General features: G+C 35.5%; 1 protein-coding gene across 3 annotated transcripts in view; it reads right to left on the minus strand.

The window, feature by feature from the left end:
- LOC113226110 (long-chain-fatty-acid--CoA ligase 4) overlaps positions 1–18,780 on the minus strand; it is an 85,426-nt gene that overhangs the window by 43,426 nt on the left and 23,220 nt on the right. The window contains exon 1 of one of the 3 annotated variants that reach the window (XM_026458638.1): positions 7,915–7,920. The exons of the other annotated variants lie outside the window; for them this stretch is intronic. The gene's annotated coding sequence lies outside the window, so the exon portion shown is untranslated. Of the gene's footprint in view, positions 1–7,914; positions 7,921–18,780 lie in introns of those variants that run through there. 3 annotated transcript variants of the gene reach the window in all.

Genomic DNA, 18,780 nt, shown 5'->3' on the forward strand with positions numbered 1-18,780 from the left:
AACAAAATAAACTTTTAACGAATCACTTTGATTATAATAATAATTTGTTTTTAAGCGGTTTATTTCTAGTATCTGAAATCAGGGTGACCGCAATTTAATAATTGAACTACAGATGACGTTCACGTGATTTACACACGTGTAAATATTGTGAACTGGGTTATTACCCAGTTATTACCAGAGAGTAAGTTAATGCTCAAAATAGATAAATGTTACAATTTAATATTGTTGATTGTTCGGTTATAAAAGCGAAATAAATATTTCATGACCACTGAGGCTCAGTGGTAGGTCAAATAAGTAATACTCGATGAAATTAAGGGTCGTATTCTAGAACTCTACTCAATGCTCAAGTCAGGATTTGAGTATGGTTTAAAGCACTCGAAATCATACTCAAGTCCCTGCCATTAGAGTCGTATTTCCAATGCTTGTGTTTCCAGTGCAATCCTGACTTGAGCATTGAGTAGAGTTCTGGAATACGACCCTAAGAGACGCATGATGCGAATGAAGCTTCATACCTTCAAGACCTTTTTTGAGGACATCCTTAGTATAGTTGAAATATGTACGCCGAGGACAACCTATTCACGCTGGTTCAAAAAAAAAAAATGTATGTAATTGCCATAGAAACGTTTTACAGGAATACTGTACGTGACAAAGTAGCAGAAATTAGAAAGCTGTGGCAAATGTTTGGTGTGTTAAAACGTCTATTTGTGTAGATGCCAAATTTGACAACCTCGATGGTCTAGTGGTAAGGGCTACGAGCGCTTGATGAGGGGTTCTAAGGTTGGATTTTCGGTTACGAAAAGAATTTTCTAGATGAGGTACCAAACTGAGGGTGTACGATTACGGTAGGACCAATTTAGGCAACGAACTTTCTAAATAGAACTTGCGTCTTCTGAGGTAATATTAATTTCGCAACTCTAGCACTACAAGGAAATCCCTAGTCTGATAGCAGATATTTGATGTAGTTATCCCGCAAATTATATTTTTGTCTCAAGCCAGTTCAATGTGCATTCAAATTTAGTAATAGATTGTCACGGAAATTTGAAAAAAAAAAAACCACAGACTGAACATAGCCCCGCATTAGGGAAACGCGTCGCGGGTGCCATGGACACACACATAGACAACCACAAATTACACCCAAACTCACGAGAGAAATAAATGTAGGCCATACAATTATTTCTCCCGGCCCGGGGGTCGAACCTGGGACCTCTGCATGGCAGTCCAGCATGGTAACCGTTCGGCCAACGAGGCAGTTAAAAAAAAAAGGTTATATCTGTATTCAATCTGACTGTCAATTGTTACAGCTCTGCAAATTGGTGTAAAAGTCTAGCACGTTAAATGAAATTCTAAGCATAGACCGAAGTCCAATCATAACTGCAGGAGGAAGCGACGTTCCGGGTGTGATATTTCACACTTCGTGAAAACGTCTAGCCGACTGATTTACGACAGTAAAAAGGCAAAAGTTCACTCGCTATCATGGTTGCCACTCTATCGTTATGTAAATATAGACTTAATTCTTCCACACAATACATACATAGAAAACATGATGATAATAATAATAAACTTAATGTTTAATACAGATGTCTTAGGATTTCGCGATTAATACACATTTCAAATAAATCAACGTTACAGGCTTTTTACAGGTCCCATGGTAACCGTTTACTGAGATGGTAGTAGCAGTAGAGCTTTTTGTGAAAGAGTCTTGACTCTTCTCAGCCAGGGTAATACTGCCAACTTACCTATTTCTGCCGCCTAGCAGTAATATCCGAATTAGAAGTAAGATCCGAATGGAACTGCAACTGTTATGGACAGGCGTGTAATTCGTTCGTCCCGTTAATTGATATTATTAAAAAAATGGTATTAGTTATCAAACAGCTATGTCTTAAATTAATGCAAACTACCCTATTCTGAAGTATAGTTCCAAAATTTATTAATTTATCAACGTTATTTTTTATAGCGCGACGTTATTCCGATATTGAAATGAATTTTTCGAATCACAATTGCGTATTTCTTGTTTGAATTGTTTTTTCAAATTGAGGTATTTCTTACGACAGGGAACAATGTGACGACAGACTATTAATATTTATTATATTAAAACTGTGTTGATATAAAGGTCTCGGCAGTTTGCTGTTATATATTTGTTTAGCTGATTAATATTGATCCTATTAATTCCCATTAATGGAATTACAAGCCCAACAATCCGCAACCACACACCAATCAATCTGTAACTGTGTACATTATGATACAATTAATAAATTAATATGAATAGTACGAACTCTGTGGATAACAGAATTAATTTATAGATCTTGAAATTAGTATGTCCCTAAGTACCTAATCGCCGCGAACACCGTATTGTTTGTATAATTTTTTGCGACCGCATGCGTCTAACTGTCATGGCAAAATGCGCTCAACATTAAAATTTAGCTTTTACGTTTTAATTTAAATGAGCGTCCCGGCCACGCGGGCGAGTCTGGCTTGAATTTGATCTACGCGGCGGCCCGCGCGGCAGCCGGGCGTCGTCCGCGCGGTTGTATTATTCAGAGGAATTTAAATGTTGTTGCGTAATGAATAGAATTCAGATTCGCCATTAATGTACATCAAGGCGCGTTAACTCGGCGGTTGCCGCACGGCAGCCGCGCGATAATTTTCGCCTCGTGTAACTGGGTGTTTAGTATTCATTTTTCCCCTATAACAGTCCTATTAATGTGTACTTGGAACTAGCAATTAGAAGGTCGTCGTGTTACCCTTACAGGGTCTTTTGCTGTCGTAATCTACTACATAACATCTCGTTTACACATGAGAGCAATAAATTATTTTGATCGATTATTAGCGACGTGGCATTTACGGAGTTCGATTTCCACCGGGGGCACGTAAAGGGTTAAGAGCACGTCAAGCTTGACACTTAAGACTTAAATCCAAGTCATGGTCCAAAGTACAAAGTGTCAAGCTTGACGTGCTCTTGACTGTATCTTGACCGTTTCAATCGTTATCGATTTTATTTCTCTAAATTATCTCTTGCATCAAATTAAAACTGCCTTCGGAACGCAAAAAGGCATAATTAATTTTTTTTTTTAATAAACGACCAATTGAAACACAATGAAAATTCTGTATAAAAATATGTCTATCCATATTTAATATAAGTAACAAAAATATATTTGAACTACTTTCTTTTTCAGAAAATCCTAGAAAATTTTCAATTTATTTCTTGTGCTTTTCTTTCTACCGATTATGATGCACATAGTAGGAATTGCAAACCAGTTAAAAAAAGAAACAAACCGTACCTATATGATATTAATATTCACATAGTTGTTTAATATCAGGTGAGATTGTTGATTATCTCCCAAGTATTTATAAATCAATGAAAAAATAAACGAAAAATATTAGGAATGATATTTCGTACCGTAAGGACAGTGCAGTAGTGCAATTCGCTAGTGAAGGCGCAAAGTTCATTCTCACAGTGTTTGTTTACAAGAAAAGTGATGCCAGACACTTTACGTTCTTAAAAGGATGTTCTTATCGTTGTTTGGGTGCATTTAAAAAATAATGATACATATCGATGGCTTTCTAGAGTACTGGCCGGCCTATCTCAAAAACAATTAATCGGTTTGAAAAAAAAGAGGGTAGATAATTGTGGTGTATCTGGTGTGTAAAGCCGTGTGTTAATGTTATAACAATTTTAACCAATGGAAAGTTCTGTATGTGCTAAATTTTCGTATTAATATAAGAATATTTAGCATATTTTGAATTAAATTGTGTAATAAATTTTAAAAATTAATTATTTCGGTTTGTGTATCTTTTCTTGAAAAGCAGCTACATTGTACCTTTTGAATACGCATACGAATTTTATTATTTCTATAAACTGCCTTATCGTAATCGCTGTAGAGTTCAATTTCAATTTTAAGTGACAAACTTACGTGTTCTTGATCCCATAAACGGCTATTGAATTTTCAGTATAAATGCATTAACCTTGACGGACGCACCTAAATCATAACGATTGAATTGGTGAATATGCGTCGGCGTATTAATAAATTTCAAACGTCTTACAGTTATGGACGATTCCTTTTAGGTTAAAGGTCATAAAAAGCTATTACCGTTACTAACTCTAAATTGCTAAATGCCTATATCCATTTCCTTTTTCAACAAATGTTAACTCTACTCACGATTGTCATCGAATAGTTCGTTCCTTAAATTTGTGTTTATTACAGTTCTTTACTTTTTCAAAGTAAATCAGCATGTTATGTAATGAAGCATTGTTTTCTGTGCAATTGAGCGAAATACACGAATTAAATATATTATTATAATTTTTTTAACGCACGCACTCATAGCCCCGCACTAGGAAAACCCTGTCTCGCGGGTGCCATAGACATAGAACACCACAAATTACACCCAAAGTCATGAGAGAAATAAATGTAGGTCATACAAACATTTCTTCTGGCCCGGGAATCCAACCCGGGAGCATTGTAACCGTTCGGCCACTATCGAACCGACGTCTCCTAGCAAACCGAGGCAGACGCTACGCCAACTAAGCCACGGAATGAATCAGTGAACCTTACGAATTTTTGTATATGCTTGTTGTCGGATCTGTTTATTTGGTTTTCAACGACTTTTTAGGCGTTGCGCATCGTATTAATATTTATAACAAAGTAGTAAAATAATTAAATATCATCATGATGGTGAAACATTCTGACATTCAATAAAAATTTGAAATATATTATTGTAAACAAAGTCCAATTAAAGCGTCAGAGACACCTCAAAGGTGATGTTCACTTTACTTTCAATTATAGTTAAATTGAGACTATAATGGCGATAAAGGTCTAGTGATCTATATCACAGAGTACTCTAGTTTAGTTCAGGTACCACAAATTTACTTGTTTTTCAAATGTAAGCAATAAATCCATGCGGCAGCATATTATCTTATTGCGTTTATGACAACGATCGAATATAAAGAAACAAAATTCATCGACCCGGTGGGACTTGAACCCACGTCCATGCTGCACCGTACCATTGTTCTTACTAACTGAGTTACCGAGCCGTCGAAATTCTCCTACGTGTTTTTATTATAGAGCTTTGTACTGGTTTTCGGTGTTCGTCGCCGTTAGTGACATCTAGTGAGAGATTTTTGAATAACCCTTGTATTTGCATTCATCATCTTTGTATTCAAAATCTTAACAAAACTAGTGGAGTTACTTTACAAAAAATCTCAACTGATATGCAATAATTGGAATTTTTTACACCCCAACAACCCGCTATAAAAGCAGTCAACAGCACGCAGGGGGTTTTACACTCTTAGATCTTTCCGATCGTGATAAGCTGCATTTTAATCTAAGTAATGCTGCAGAGTAGACTGTACCTATACTTTAGTAGACACTATTACTTGCGAAAAGATCTGTGATTGTAGTTCTATCTTTGAATATAGCAGGTAATCGATGAGGAAATGGTATAATGGTACGCGACGTCATCGCAACTGGCCTCACGCTGCGCACGCGACTCTAGTAGTGAATGTGAATAAATCACGCATGTGATCGGAGCTGTTTTAATGCATGTGACACACTGTTATGTTTATTGTTTAGTTTTTATTATGATATTACTTATGTTGTTAATGGGCACAAACGATGTCCATAAACTTGTTACCACCTACAATTGTTACAATTTACATTACGGCGGAACGGAATGGAAGTGAAATTTTACGATACGGTACCTGCAAAAATTTCCGAGACTGCGCGACCTTTTCTGTTAGCTCGCATCTAGTTTGTACGTAACTCAATTACCATAACGTTCATTACGCTCTGGTCACAAAAATTCGCTTCCAATTCTGTTCTGCAGTAATTGAGTACAGTATTTACATTGGTACTAACTACACTCAAACGTATTTAACATACTTGATGCGTATATAATTTTAGAGTTACTATATGTATTTGTGTGTGATGCACTTTTGGTGGTATGGCTTACTAGGTTGCGATCGTTCACCATATGGTACTGGCAGAAAACCAGCATTGTTTGCCTTTTCACGGTCTACAATATTTAAGCTGTAAATAACTGCCTCTGTGGCCGAACGATTTCCATGCTGCATTGCCACGCAGAGGTCCTGGGTTCGATTCCTAGCCCGGGAGAAATATGTATGTGGCCTACATTTATTTCTCTCGTGAGTTTGGGTGTAATTTTTGGTTATCTATGTGTGTGTCCAAGGCACCCGCGACACAGGGTTTCCCTAGGGCGGGGCTATGAGCGTGTTGCGTTTTTATGCGTAATAATCTTTGTGGTACGATATTAAATCTTGTTTATAAACAAGAGTGTTGGTGAAATTACTTGCATATGGGACTTGTCGACTAATGCCTTAGGAAAACGGGCGTAGTGGCAATGCGCTCAGATCTTTGTGATTTAAAGCTCTGAATGGCACTGTAACCAATTGTCATGGCAAGCGTGTTGCGCTTACACCAGGCATACGATTTGTTCGTCCCGTTACTTGTCATATCAAGCGTGTCCTAAATGACAAACCGAAAATACGTAGTCTTATGTTATCAATTTATCATGAATAAAGTTAATCTATAATCCCCAAACAGGCTATTTGAAAAAAGATAATTTTATTGATACCGCATTGAAGAATCTCGTCATCTTTAGTGTGCACAATCACTAACAACAACAAAACGACGGTAATCTGTTCCAAAGTCCATGTAACAATTGCACCCGTTCAATGGGTGACGTCACGACGGCAATTGCTCTACAGATGCCAACTCGGACTTCGGTCTGACAGCCGGAAGTCTCGTGGATAACAACGGGATCAAGGTTGAATTGATCGCAACAAGTTTCTAAACGCCCTGGAGAAATGGGAATATGAGCGGAATTGAAGAACGGAGATTTAGAATTTTGATTATGAAAACAATTTACTAGATAAAAGAAGCGAATGGAGAATTTAAACCAAAAATAACTAAGGACGAAAATCTACGACGAGATAAATAATACGAGTTTACTACTTATTACATTCCATCCAAAATAGAATTAAAAAAATAAAATATAATTATATATACAAGGCAAATTTTTGAATAATATTACCAACAAAAAATAAAACTAAACATAACTGATTTCAACACACATTTAATATATTATAAACAAATTATAAAATAAAGCTTACTACAGATTTTATACAATTTTGATAAGATTGTATGTAGCTAAAGCGTGCTGACAAGTGTAATACCTGTATAAACTCTGTAGCGTTAAATTGATATGTATCGTAAAATTTCGTAATTTATGAGCTCACTTTCGTGACTTATTACAATTATACAATGTTAAAAAACAACACAATTACGTAAATTCATATAATACAATATGCTAATAACATCTTATTTAAACCTTGAAGCGTAAACTTGAACTTTGAATACGTAAAACGTGATAAAAAAGTTACTAGATACAAATGAAATTTAAAATAAAAAATAAACAAGATTTTTATATTTACTTTTGTAGCTCATCTAAAAGAAACCAGTTATAAAACGTGAACAGATTAAACTCCAACTCTCGAGTAATGATTTCATGACTTATTTATTATTACCAGTAATTAAATAACAAAAACGATATCGTAATCTTGTGAAGTTATTTCATGGATTCAGATCCTTTGATCTGAATGCAATTCTAAACGGACGGACAGCAATCTGATTAAACAAAGACTTATAAACAGACAATTTCAGCGTTAACGACAACTGCCTGCCGAGAACCAAAACAAGGACTTTGCTCCCACACAGACACCACTTCTGCTAATATTTTTAAACCTCTTAAAGCATATAAAGAAGTTGCAAAATAGGATGGCTGTTACATTTTCTGCGTCTCAGAATTTTGTCAACATCGAGAAATTTTCTCCAGTACAATCATCGCTGTTTGTAGCAGCAAAGCGAAAATGACAAACAAACAAAATTAATAAACGGATAGGTAATTTGAGCTTAAACGACAATTGCGCCGTCTCTGTACCAAAACAGACTTTGCTCTTGTGATCCGATACTCAGATGAAGGAAAAGTGAATATGACGAAGTTAGAGTGAGTAGACTAAGTAGATTGAATGAGGTTTTCCTAAAGAGGCAGGTTATAAAATAATAACATATCTGCACAAATTGTAAAATTACATAATGTCGCATAACCTGAAGTTTGACGGACGTGACACTGTCGAATATTTGAATCGCACAAAAAACAAGATTATGGGTCCCGATAATTTCACAAAGCAACATATATTTTTTAATTTAAGATTAGTTTAAGAGGGTAAAGCGCTGGTGAACTGTAATACAGGGCTAGTTGCCATATGGTCTCCAATTTTAATTTCACTGACTTTATTTAATGTAAAATCTGCTCCTTTGTGTTGAAATAATAATTATCCCTAACGTCATCAGAATTGATTGATGATTGTCGTCTCAATTATTATCGTTTATTTTATACTCTCGCCTCTCCCTTGGCCAAAAAGATTAATTGTGATTTTTTAAATGGGAGAGACGGTATTCTCCAGCATTGTTATTATTATCAAAACCAAATAAAAGATATCGATCGAAGTGTGAGTACGTAAGTTAGGATATTCGTTGAACATCGACGTATCGAATTCATTTGATCTTTATTATCAGATCATATCTATATGTACGATTTAATTATCGGATTGATTCGATGTTTTGACAAGAAGAAATTCTATTCGATGCATCGATATTTTTGAATAAAAACATCGAATCATAGAGAACACTAACTTTGGCGTGCCTCTGTATTTCTATTTGATATTGTTAAATCATTTAGTGTTTGTTTTAGTTGTATTTATAATCCTAGCTTATTTTATTCTTATGTGAATAAATAATTGAAAATGTATCGAACTTATTTGTCTATTTTAGACCTTTAGTTTACCTTATTTTTTTCACCTAAAAATGTATGTCTTATCAATGCAATACTATTTTTTTCAAGTTCCTGGCTTCTCTTGACCAGTACTGCGAAACGAACATAAAAGTATTATAAAATTAAACACGTCACTATAGCGACAGCACCACGCTATTGATATAAGTGTTAGGGCACGTTCCCACTACGTCGTGACGACAGATTGTCGTGCAGTTTACAGTGTCGTGGCTTGTATATTTAAATGAAGTTGTTCACATATAGCACGACACGATTAACTGTCGTTCGCCATTTTTTATCGTTACAACGACAAACTGTCGTCACAGTGGGAATAGCTAGAACGACAGTCGTCGGACGATAAAAACGTGACGACAGATTGTCGCAGCTCCTATTGTTGTCACGATTTAATGGGAACAGCTAGTCACGACAGTCGTTCAACGATAAAAAATCGTCCACGACAGATAGTCGTGATATGGGAACAGGCTAGACACGATAGTCGCCCAACGATAATAAAATGTGACGACATAGTGGGAACGCGCCCTAACTCTGCGTTCACTGTTTAGCTAAGAAAAATAAAGAAGTATTCGATGCTAAAAAAACATATATGTTTTTAAGCTGCATATCGAAAAACATCGATGCAAGGTTTCGATGTTTTACATCGAATGAAGACATCGGTGTATTTTCTTAGTGGACATATACGTAAGTAATTATGTACAAACTTAAATATTGTTTGGTTTTCAATAGTTTCCGTTGTTCGAAGCTTACGTTAGGCGACATAAGGAATGGCAAGCCAAACATGGAACTTGAACTGTGTCCAAATGACTCAGCAGGTTATTGATAAAACACGACAATTTCGTGTCGTTGCAAGGAAGTCAATCTAACTTGAGAGGTCAGGAGGTTATAAATAACTTTTTAAAAGGAGACTTACGGGGAAGTTCTTAGGACACGTATTTATGGGGAATTTAATATAACAAATAGAAACAGGTACTACAGATTACTTCTTAAACCACATTACGGTTACACAACAACAGCATAAAACATCACTCGCTTAAATTATGGCCGGTTCAAATGACAAACGCTAGACGCGAGATTACAATTATACGAATTTTATTCATAATTAGCCTGCGGCGTTTACATGCTAACGCGTATTGAACACAAAAACATAATTGCTAATCATAGCAGTAACTTCAAAGTTCAATGTGCATTATTAATAAATGAGCGAGTGAGTAATAAACATGTAGATATAATTGGAGTCAAAGGACAAAACATATCACTTGCAAATAAAAACATCACATTATAATGCAAATGGAAAGTAAAGAAAGGAAAGTAAGTACAAAGGTTAGATGAATAGTTTGTATTAACTCAGTCAATCACGCTTGAAACGGGTTATTCTTTTTATACTTGAAAATAATTCCGGCGGTACAATATCTGAACAAACTAAAGCCTGTCTAAAGGTTGTAATGTAGTAATGAAAACTAGCAGATAATGTAAAAGTACTTCGTATAGTTATAATAATAGCGGAAAGTTCCAATTTTGTTAATTTAGAAATTAAAAAAATAAACGTAGGTTAATTCGAAACCCTCAAACCGGAGTACTGGTAAGGACTGGTTCTGGCTCTGGCATTGAAATAATGAATAACCAAAGCAAAACTGATTAAAACGTGTAGAGCTCCTTGTGAAAGAGTTCGTCCGCGGCAGTAGGTACTGCCACCTTACTTATTTCCTTACCTATTTAAGAGAGTGTTCGGTTCAATTTATATACAGTTCAGCTGCGTGGTGCACCAAACTGCCCCGCATCTATAGCAGCGGAATAATTTGTAATGGTGCCTGAAAGCGATAAGGCCGCCGATTGTATCTTTAACTATGTTTTATATTGTCACTGCTTTTATTTTGCATGGAATAAAGCTTATTCTATTCTATTTCTACCGCTAAGCAGTAATGTGAGCATTACTACGTTCCGGTTTTGAAAGGTAAAGGTGCTGTTGAAATTACAGACACATGGGACTTGTCAACTATGTTGTGAAGAGCGCATTGGCAGTGACCCTGAAATCTATGTCATTTACAGCTCTGAGTGGTACTCCAACCAACGAACAACAACCAACCAGGCGCACGACTTTCCCGTCTTTTCACTTGGTGTCATTAAAAAATACGTCCTAGATTAAACCATACAAATTAAAACACATATTACTAGTCTTATACTACGGCAATGTTGACGTAAATTGAATAGAACGGAGGCGATAGACAGCCAATGGACAAAAAACTGATTCGCGGATATTTTTTGCGTCAAGTACTTTGTCCGGCAGCGTAACATCGTACGATGTTAATTATTACCTCAGCGCGATTCGAGTCAAGGCCGGCCAACACAAATGGGTTGGCGTGAAGAAGGGTGTTTTTCGACCCTTACTCGATTTTTACTTAGTAACTGGGCCCCAACTGCTAATTTTCTTGAAATCACTGGTCATTGTAATTCCATTGAGACTCCACTGAAATTATATTGCAATTACGACAACATTTCTTATTCTGGTAAAATCTAGTTGCAATGGCAGTTAAGTTTCAGTAGAGAGAGAAGAGCAGTAGTTTAGTAGAGTAGTGTGAAGGGATGTGCTCTTTAGCTCCGATATTTATCGAGCCAAGTTATTATGTAACGAAGATGAAGTTGTTAATTTTGGTACCTATCTAATAAATTACAATGAAATGAAATTAATTATAAATAGTTATAACACATTTTTATAATGCATCGTTGGATTCTTCTCCATATGAGCGGGAATCATCACTTGACTTCTCATTAACATTAATTATTAATTCTTGAGCATACAAATCAAACGCAACATCACGATCCCAATCAGACAATATCTTCTTTCTGAAATCTGCTCACATATAAAAAGTCGTATCGGAAACGCATTAGGACATCATTAATTGATTAGAATTGGAGCTGTGAAAAGTTAAATAAATGGTTGGACAGAGTATAACCACCGAGAAGCCACTACTTTTAATTTTTAGCAGAATACTAAACGTACAAAATCCTGCCACTGGCAATCTACCGATACACAACTGAAATGATTTAAAATTTACAAGACAAGGGGCACTGGTTTTTGAGTGACGTTATAAATGCAATTAATACAATTTAATTAACGTTGTATACCGTACCTAAATGGTGAATCGAGATGATAGTACCGAAGGTACGTGTTTATGGGAATAGACATTAGCCTATATTAAGGCGAGGTATTTAACGCAAGCCTACATTTTAGGAGGTGATGTGTGGTGGACCGCCTGTCGCCCCTTAACACGCGCACTGAAACTAAATATGAATGAAATAAGAACTGGCAGAGAAAATTTGATATTTATTAAATATTAGCGAGCCGAGAAAGTTTGTATGTCTCTACGACGACGATAAGAACGGTCTAAATATCAAGTCTGATGTGCTAGGAAAGTGGGTAAGAATCGTGTTACATAAACCCTTCGCTATTGATACCTACATGTATATAAATAAATATACGAATATACGAGTATTCGAGCAACTTTGAGATCACGCTGTTCTAACAACGGACTTTGAGCACGAACTTTGAAATGCATGCACAATTTAAAAAGAATACATTTTGTTTAGGAGATTCAAAGTGGTCGTTTAAAGCTAGCAATTCAATTAAGCATTAGGTAGAGTAATTATTCAAGTCGTAATTTGCATTGAAATAAGTGTAGAAAGTGCCGAATTCCACGGAATGTAAAGATTCTCAGAACATTTCAGTTCTAATAAACATTCGTACAACAAGGTGGGCAAAGGCGATCTCCGTCAGTAAAAACGGATTTTCGGGATTCTTAGTTTCTCAGAAACAAGGTTGCTTTTTAATAGGTTCTACGAATACGCTTACTAATGTAACAAAGTAAAGATTTTAATATTGATATTTGATTAAATTTAATTTAGAAATACAATAGATTTTTTTATTTAATGTGCCAAACATCCACTCCAACAGGTTTCAAGGGAATTAATTCCCTGTACTATGAACCTGTACGCTATATATGTATGGCCTACATTTATTTCTCAAATGAAATCAAATCATTTATTGTCTACGTACGTCTAGATCATAGTTTCCCAAAGTGGACCCTACGGCCCCCTAGTAGGCGCTGAAGAGTCCCGAGAGAGGGCGGTTAAGCAATTAGGGGGGCGTAGATGCTGTCCAGGAGGTGCTACCGCATTTGAAAAAGAAACCTGAATTATCTACACAGCCTACACTGCAAATACACATTTTTTTATCCATGTGACTTTTTGTGTTAAGTTAACAGAAAAAATACAATGTTTTCAATTATTTTTTGTGGTGGTGGGCGCTGATATTTTTTATCTTGCATAAGTGGATGGTGAGCCAAAGAATTTGGGAGCTATGGTGTAGATTCTAGAAGTTCTTAAATAACATTGTTATGTCAGTACGCATTGCTATCTCTCGTGACATTGAGTGTAATTTGTGATTGTCTGTGTGTGTCCATGCCACCCGCGATACAGGGTTTTCCTAATGTGAGGTTATGAGTAATTTACTAAATTCCATTTTCCGAATTGGTCCTACCGGTAATCGAACCCTATAATAACTTTTGTTATAAAGGCTGAATAATATATCTAAGGCAAAATGCGTTGCAAAATAAGCACTTCATAACTTTAAATCGCAAAATTTTCAATACAAAAGACATACAATTATGTATGTACATATTTAGTAGCAAAAAATGTGCACGTTCACAAATTCCTAAAATACGGAAGGTCCATTCTATGGCCTACCGTATATAGGTAAAGGTTGATTTATTCAGTCAAAGGTATTGAATATTAATCGCAATTCACAAGGCGATAGCGTTTAATTTTAATTACTTCCACATCGGAAGTTTTACTATGCACATATTTTTTCCTATAATTCTACACTTGCAACTGGTTTAACAATGAATACTTATGGGTTGTGATCTCCCATTAATTTAGCGCGAATGAGCCGCGCGCGGTCATTCTCGTACTTGTGTTCTATACCTAATTTCCGTGGCAATTTTTATCATGTAAGTATTCGATTTTCATATAGTGCAATAATATTTCATATTCGAGTATTGTATTGTGAAATATTATTAAATAATTACACGATAATATCTTGAATATTTTAATAATAAAAATTGCCACGGAAATTAGGTAGCGAACATTAGTCCGAGAATGACCTGACTAACGTGTTTTCATCTTCATCATCACACGTTTATTCATCATTATATACAGATCTCCTCTAAGGCGAGGGTTTAGGCAATATGTCGCCACGCTTTTTAATTCATTTTCGTAAAAGTTGTAAGAGAATAAAAATAAAAAATATGTCAGCACGCTTTTAGTATTGTGGTCCATAAACAACATTTGAATGAGATGACATTGATTATAGTATAAGAATTGTATAGAAATACTAACACTCTACTACGTATGTATTACAAGTGAACAATACAAACTACACCTCCATGACAGAAAATGACTAAAAGGAACAAAAAAACAAAGTACACGCTTCAAAGGCGGTAGTTGAGACCTGTGGTTCTCACGAAACGCCCACAAACGTAATGTCACTGGCAAGGTCGTCGTTACAATGACTATAGAATGTTAACAATCATAGAATTATCAGATGTGTTATGAAGTCGACATTGCTGTGAATTATATGTATAGTAAATAAAGTCCGACAAGGAGTATAATTATGCCCTCGTAACGAAAAATGGCACAACTATGTGTACTTTATACAGCAGTTGTGCCTTTTTTCGTCTGGCCTCAGAGGCCACTACTATCGTAGTAGCTTTTATTTTAGATTGCATTACATTATTATCCTCATTAATCATCAAAAACAAATTACATATTTCACGACAATGGTGGCCCAACGGTTTGCACTGTGGGCGCTGGATGCGGAGGACCCGGGTTCGATTCCCGATAGGACAAATTTGGGAAATTAATTTTTTTTAAATTGTTTCTGGTCTGGGTATTCCAGTTAGTGCCCCGGACAGAGTTCCGTTGCTCTGGTACTCATAGCACAGGGAATTCCCTAGAGTGAGACCAGACAATTGGTGTAAATACAGACAAAAAAAAAATACATTTAACTGTCCCCCTTTTTGCTTTGCCAACTATAAATGCGGCCGGTGACGTGGTTAAAGCCAAATCTGCGACTGATCATAAAACTGACGTGGTATATGCCAATTAGTGCTGCGTAATAGCCTTTCGCGGCTTGTTTTTGGCATGAGTTGTCGTATGAATCATTATTCTTCGTTGTTCACTTGAAAAACGTTAGATAAAAAGATTATATTGTTCGAATCAGTTAGGTAAATTAACGCAGTTAAACATATTTGCCCTGTGATACCACGTCACTGCTTTGCATCACAATATGTTGGGTAGTTCACAAAGAAAATTAGGTAATAGTCCACCATGAACGTCCAAATTCTGAATAAAAGATGATGGGTAGTGATAATGACTCCCAAAAAGTAAATTAAAAATGAGTTTATTCAAATTATGAACATTACTGCGTTATAGGAAATCGCGTATATTTGTTTTTTCGAACAAACCGACGTTTCGGGCCCTTTACAGGTCCCATTTTCTTTACAGGTTAACCGTGACCATGGGACCTGTAAAGAGCCCGAAACGTCGGTTGGTTTGAAAAAACAAATACACGCGATTTAAATCCGGAAAAATAGTTTCATTTCCTATGTGTAACAATCGCGAAAACCTAAGAACTCGATATTACTGCGTTAGTTACTAAGCAGCCTAAAACTTTTGTGCAAATAAAAATACGGAAACAACCGAATGGAATACTGAAAGTTCCGAAAAATCATGTTGACGTAATACTACTCATCCAATTTAATTTATATTTTACCAAAAGGTACTAATATAATAGTGAGTCGTTTTTATTATAAATTTATAAGAATTTTTTATAAATTTATAAGGTTATTCACAAATAATATTAGAACATAATAACTTAAACAATATCTGTTAAAAAACAAAGAAAAGAAGATAACTAATAGATTAAAAAGTAAAGTACACAATGTTAGCCGAAAAGGTTAGCCAGCTCAGCTTAATGCCAAGGCAGAGCCTCAGCGCTGATTTTCAGGTGGAGCCTAAGATTTATAAGCGATCTTATACATTTTATGAACTTTGGTGCTTGGATTAGTGACAGAATAGGACATACATAGGTGAGTTAGTATTTCTTTCGGAAGTTTAGTATACTATTCGAAAGTAGTGCTTTTTTCGTAGAGTTGTAATTTAAACAAGCTCTTGATTGTTTGCTAAATAATGGCTAAATATAATTATTTTTTCCGGATTTAAATCGAGTATATTTGTTTTTTTTTTAAGCAAATCAACGTTTCGGGCCCTTACAATAGTTTCATTTCCTATGTGTAACAAAAGCGAAAACCTAAGAACTCGATGATTAATTTTGTCGGTATATTCCGTGTTTATATCTCAGTAACTCATTTTAACGCACCTTAATTAGTATTACATTTAGCCTTAGTTCGCTGCAATTTATTTTGTTTTTCGGAACCTTTATTATTTCCCAAAGATGATAGCTAACGGGATTTCCATTGACAGCTATATAAACAATGTGCGATCAAATTAATATAAAACCGCGCACCACAGAGCTCGCAATGTGAAGTTTGTTAATGTTATTTGTGACAAAGGTTTGGGCATAGATGGATATAATAGATAAGATTTTTCATTACTAACAGTTTACTAATTTAGTGTTAACGTCACTAACAAGCAAGTGTTATGTTTAATAATTAAAAGCAATAAAAGCCACAAGGTCTATTAAGCGTTTATTGGGGTCAAATTCCGGTGAACAAACGTGTCTGTGTTCACATCTCCTGCTGTTGTTTATGTGTACCGTCTTTATATTCATCCGCTAAGGGGTTGTACGGGTTAACTGATAGTGGGGCTATTTATCTCGTACTGAAAATAGAACGTGAAAAAAAAGCTTAGTACTTTTTGTCATCCATGAAAAGACAAAAGAAACATACGACGAATTTAGTTATTTATGTTAATATTAAAAAATTTTTGAGCTAACAAAGTTACAGATGTGTACAGTGAAGTTTTTATAATTAACGTATTTTTAGTGTCTTAAGTGTCACTGAAATATTGTCCAGCAAACTTGGTCCTATGTTTAAGACGCCTCTCCGCGAGCTAATTTACCGGTCATCCGAGTTTAATACGTACAACATACCATTCGAACCACTTTGCAAAAGGGCTAGAACACAAAAATATTGTTACCATTGAAGAAAAGGTTTTCCCCGGTTCTAAAATTAAAATTTTTAAACAAGGACTCGTGGAAATGACGTTTAGTATATCAGTTTCAAAATTGTTAATAGTTTAAGCTAATGAAAATACACGGTGGCTCGAATTGTGTGTCCGGGAGTGTAATTAAGTGTTGATAAAAGGAGTGAAGACTATGGTTATCGGACTTGAACTCGAGAACAGTCATGATAGCTTATAAATGGAAATTGTAAAGAGTGAGAGATAGCATTATCACTTTTTTGTAATATTTTTATTACTATGTCGTTCAAGGAGCAGATAACTTTGAAGATTATTCTTCAGACTAAGGTCAGTGCCAAATCGATCTTAAGGTCAGAAGAAATGTGATAAAAGCCTGCAGCGAAGTAGCAACTATCAAGCATCAATTCAAACACGCTTTTAAAATGGTTAGGTATGGAAAACCAAGGGGGGGATTTATCGTTGGACATTTCACGGAGGTTACATGACAAAGGTTAAGTACAATAAGCCTACGGTAATTGGCAATTGTTGGTACTTCTGTCGCGCCTAAACGTCTTTTCTCACTGGCTAATATCATTCGAAATGAAAGTCGCAACCGACAGAGACCGAAACAGTGGCTATCAGAATTATATTTTTTTTTATCAAAATTAATTTTGAAAAGATTTTTCTGAGATCGACTCAAGAGCATATGATCTGATATATGAATCGATTAAGAAAAAAAGCATACGATCCAAAATTTCGATTCAAAGCAAAAAATCGTGCATCTTAGTGTGAGGCAGTGCCAACGACCTCCTTTGGACGATGCGATGGCCCAAAGAGATGACGGGCCAATACTGTGTTAATGGTTAGCAGTATTCGTCGGTGTTTTGTAGAAAGCGGCGTAAGCGACATTTCCAAAAATTTTTCAGGGGAGCGTGTTTTAAGAGTTAACGGCTGTTTTAAAATATTTACGTCCTGTTTTAAAATGAAATTTTGGTTTTAATTGAGTTTAAAGCTTTAAAATTGAATTTAAAACGGACGTAAATATTTTTAACCAGTGCTGAAATCCTAAAACACGCTACCGATATAATTACCAAGAGTGTTAGAACTGTCTTTAGACAGTTCGAAATGTAATTTATTGATTGTGACTTTTACTAATATATATTTGTCCGAAATAAAGATTTGAACTGAATTAAAGGCTGGTCAGCGAAATCAGCACAATAACTATCTATTTTGTACATCAGCCTGACTTTTAAAACGAAATTAACAATATCCAATAGATTTAGAACTATTACGGGTAGATGCGCCGCGTACTACCCAGACGCACGATCGTCCCAACCACTTTATCAAATGGTGGTATCGTATATCATAAAAAAAAAGAAAAAGTAATTGCCTTAGTGTAATCTCTATTACTCTATTTCTCAATTTTAATAACGCGATAGTAAATCACTCTGAATTTGATTTGTTTTGAGGCGTAGAGGGAGAATAAAAAAAAGAATAGAGAAGCTTCTCGCGCATACTGAAAAGGGATAACAACAGAGTACCTATAAATTTTGGGTTGTCCACTTTTAAAATATTACCCCGTTACCCGTGCCCAGCAGTGGGAAGTATAAATGGGTTCATGATAATGATGAAATCTGCCGAGTCTAAGGAGGGAGAATCCGCCAGACCACATTTAGCTTGGTTGAGTTTTAGTAACCAAATAAAACAATTATGACAAATCATTAG

The sequence above is a fragment of the Hyposmocoma kahamanoa genome, unplaced genomic scaffold (genome assembly GCF_003589595.1).
Source record: "Hyposmocoma kahamanoa isolate Upper Pololo Valley unplaced genomic scaffold, ASM358959v1 182, whole genome shotgun sequence".
Classification (NCBI taxonomy): Eukaryota; Metazoa; Arthropoda; class Insecta; order Lepidoptera; family Cosmopterigidae; genus Hyposmocoma; species Hyposmocoma kahamanoa.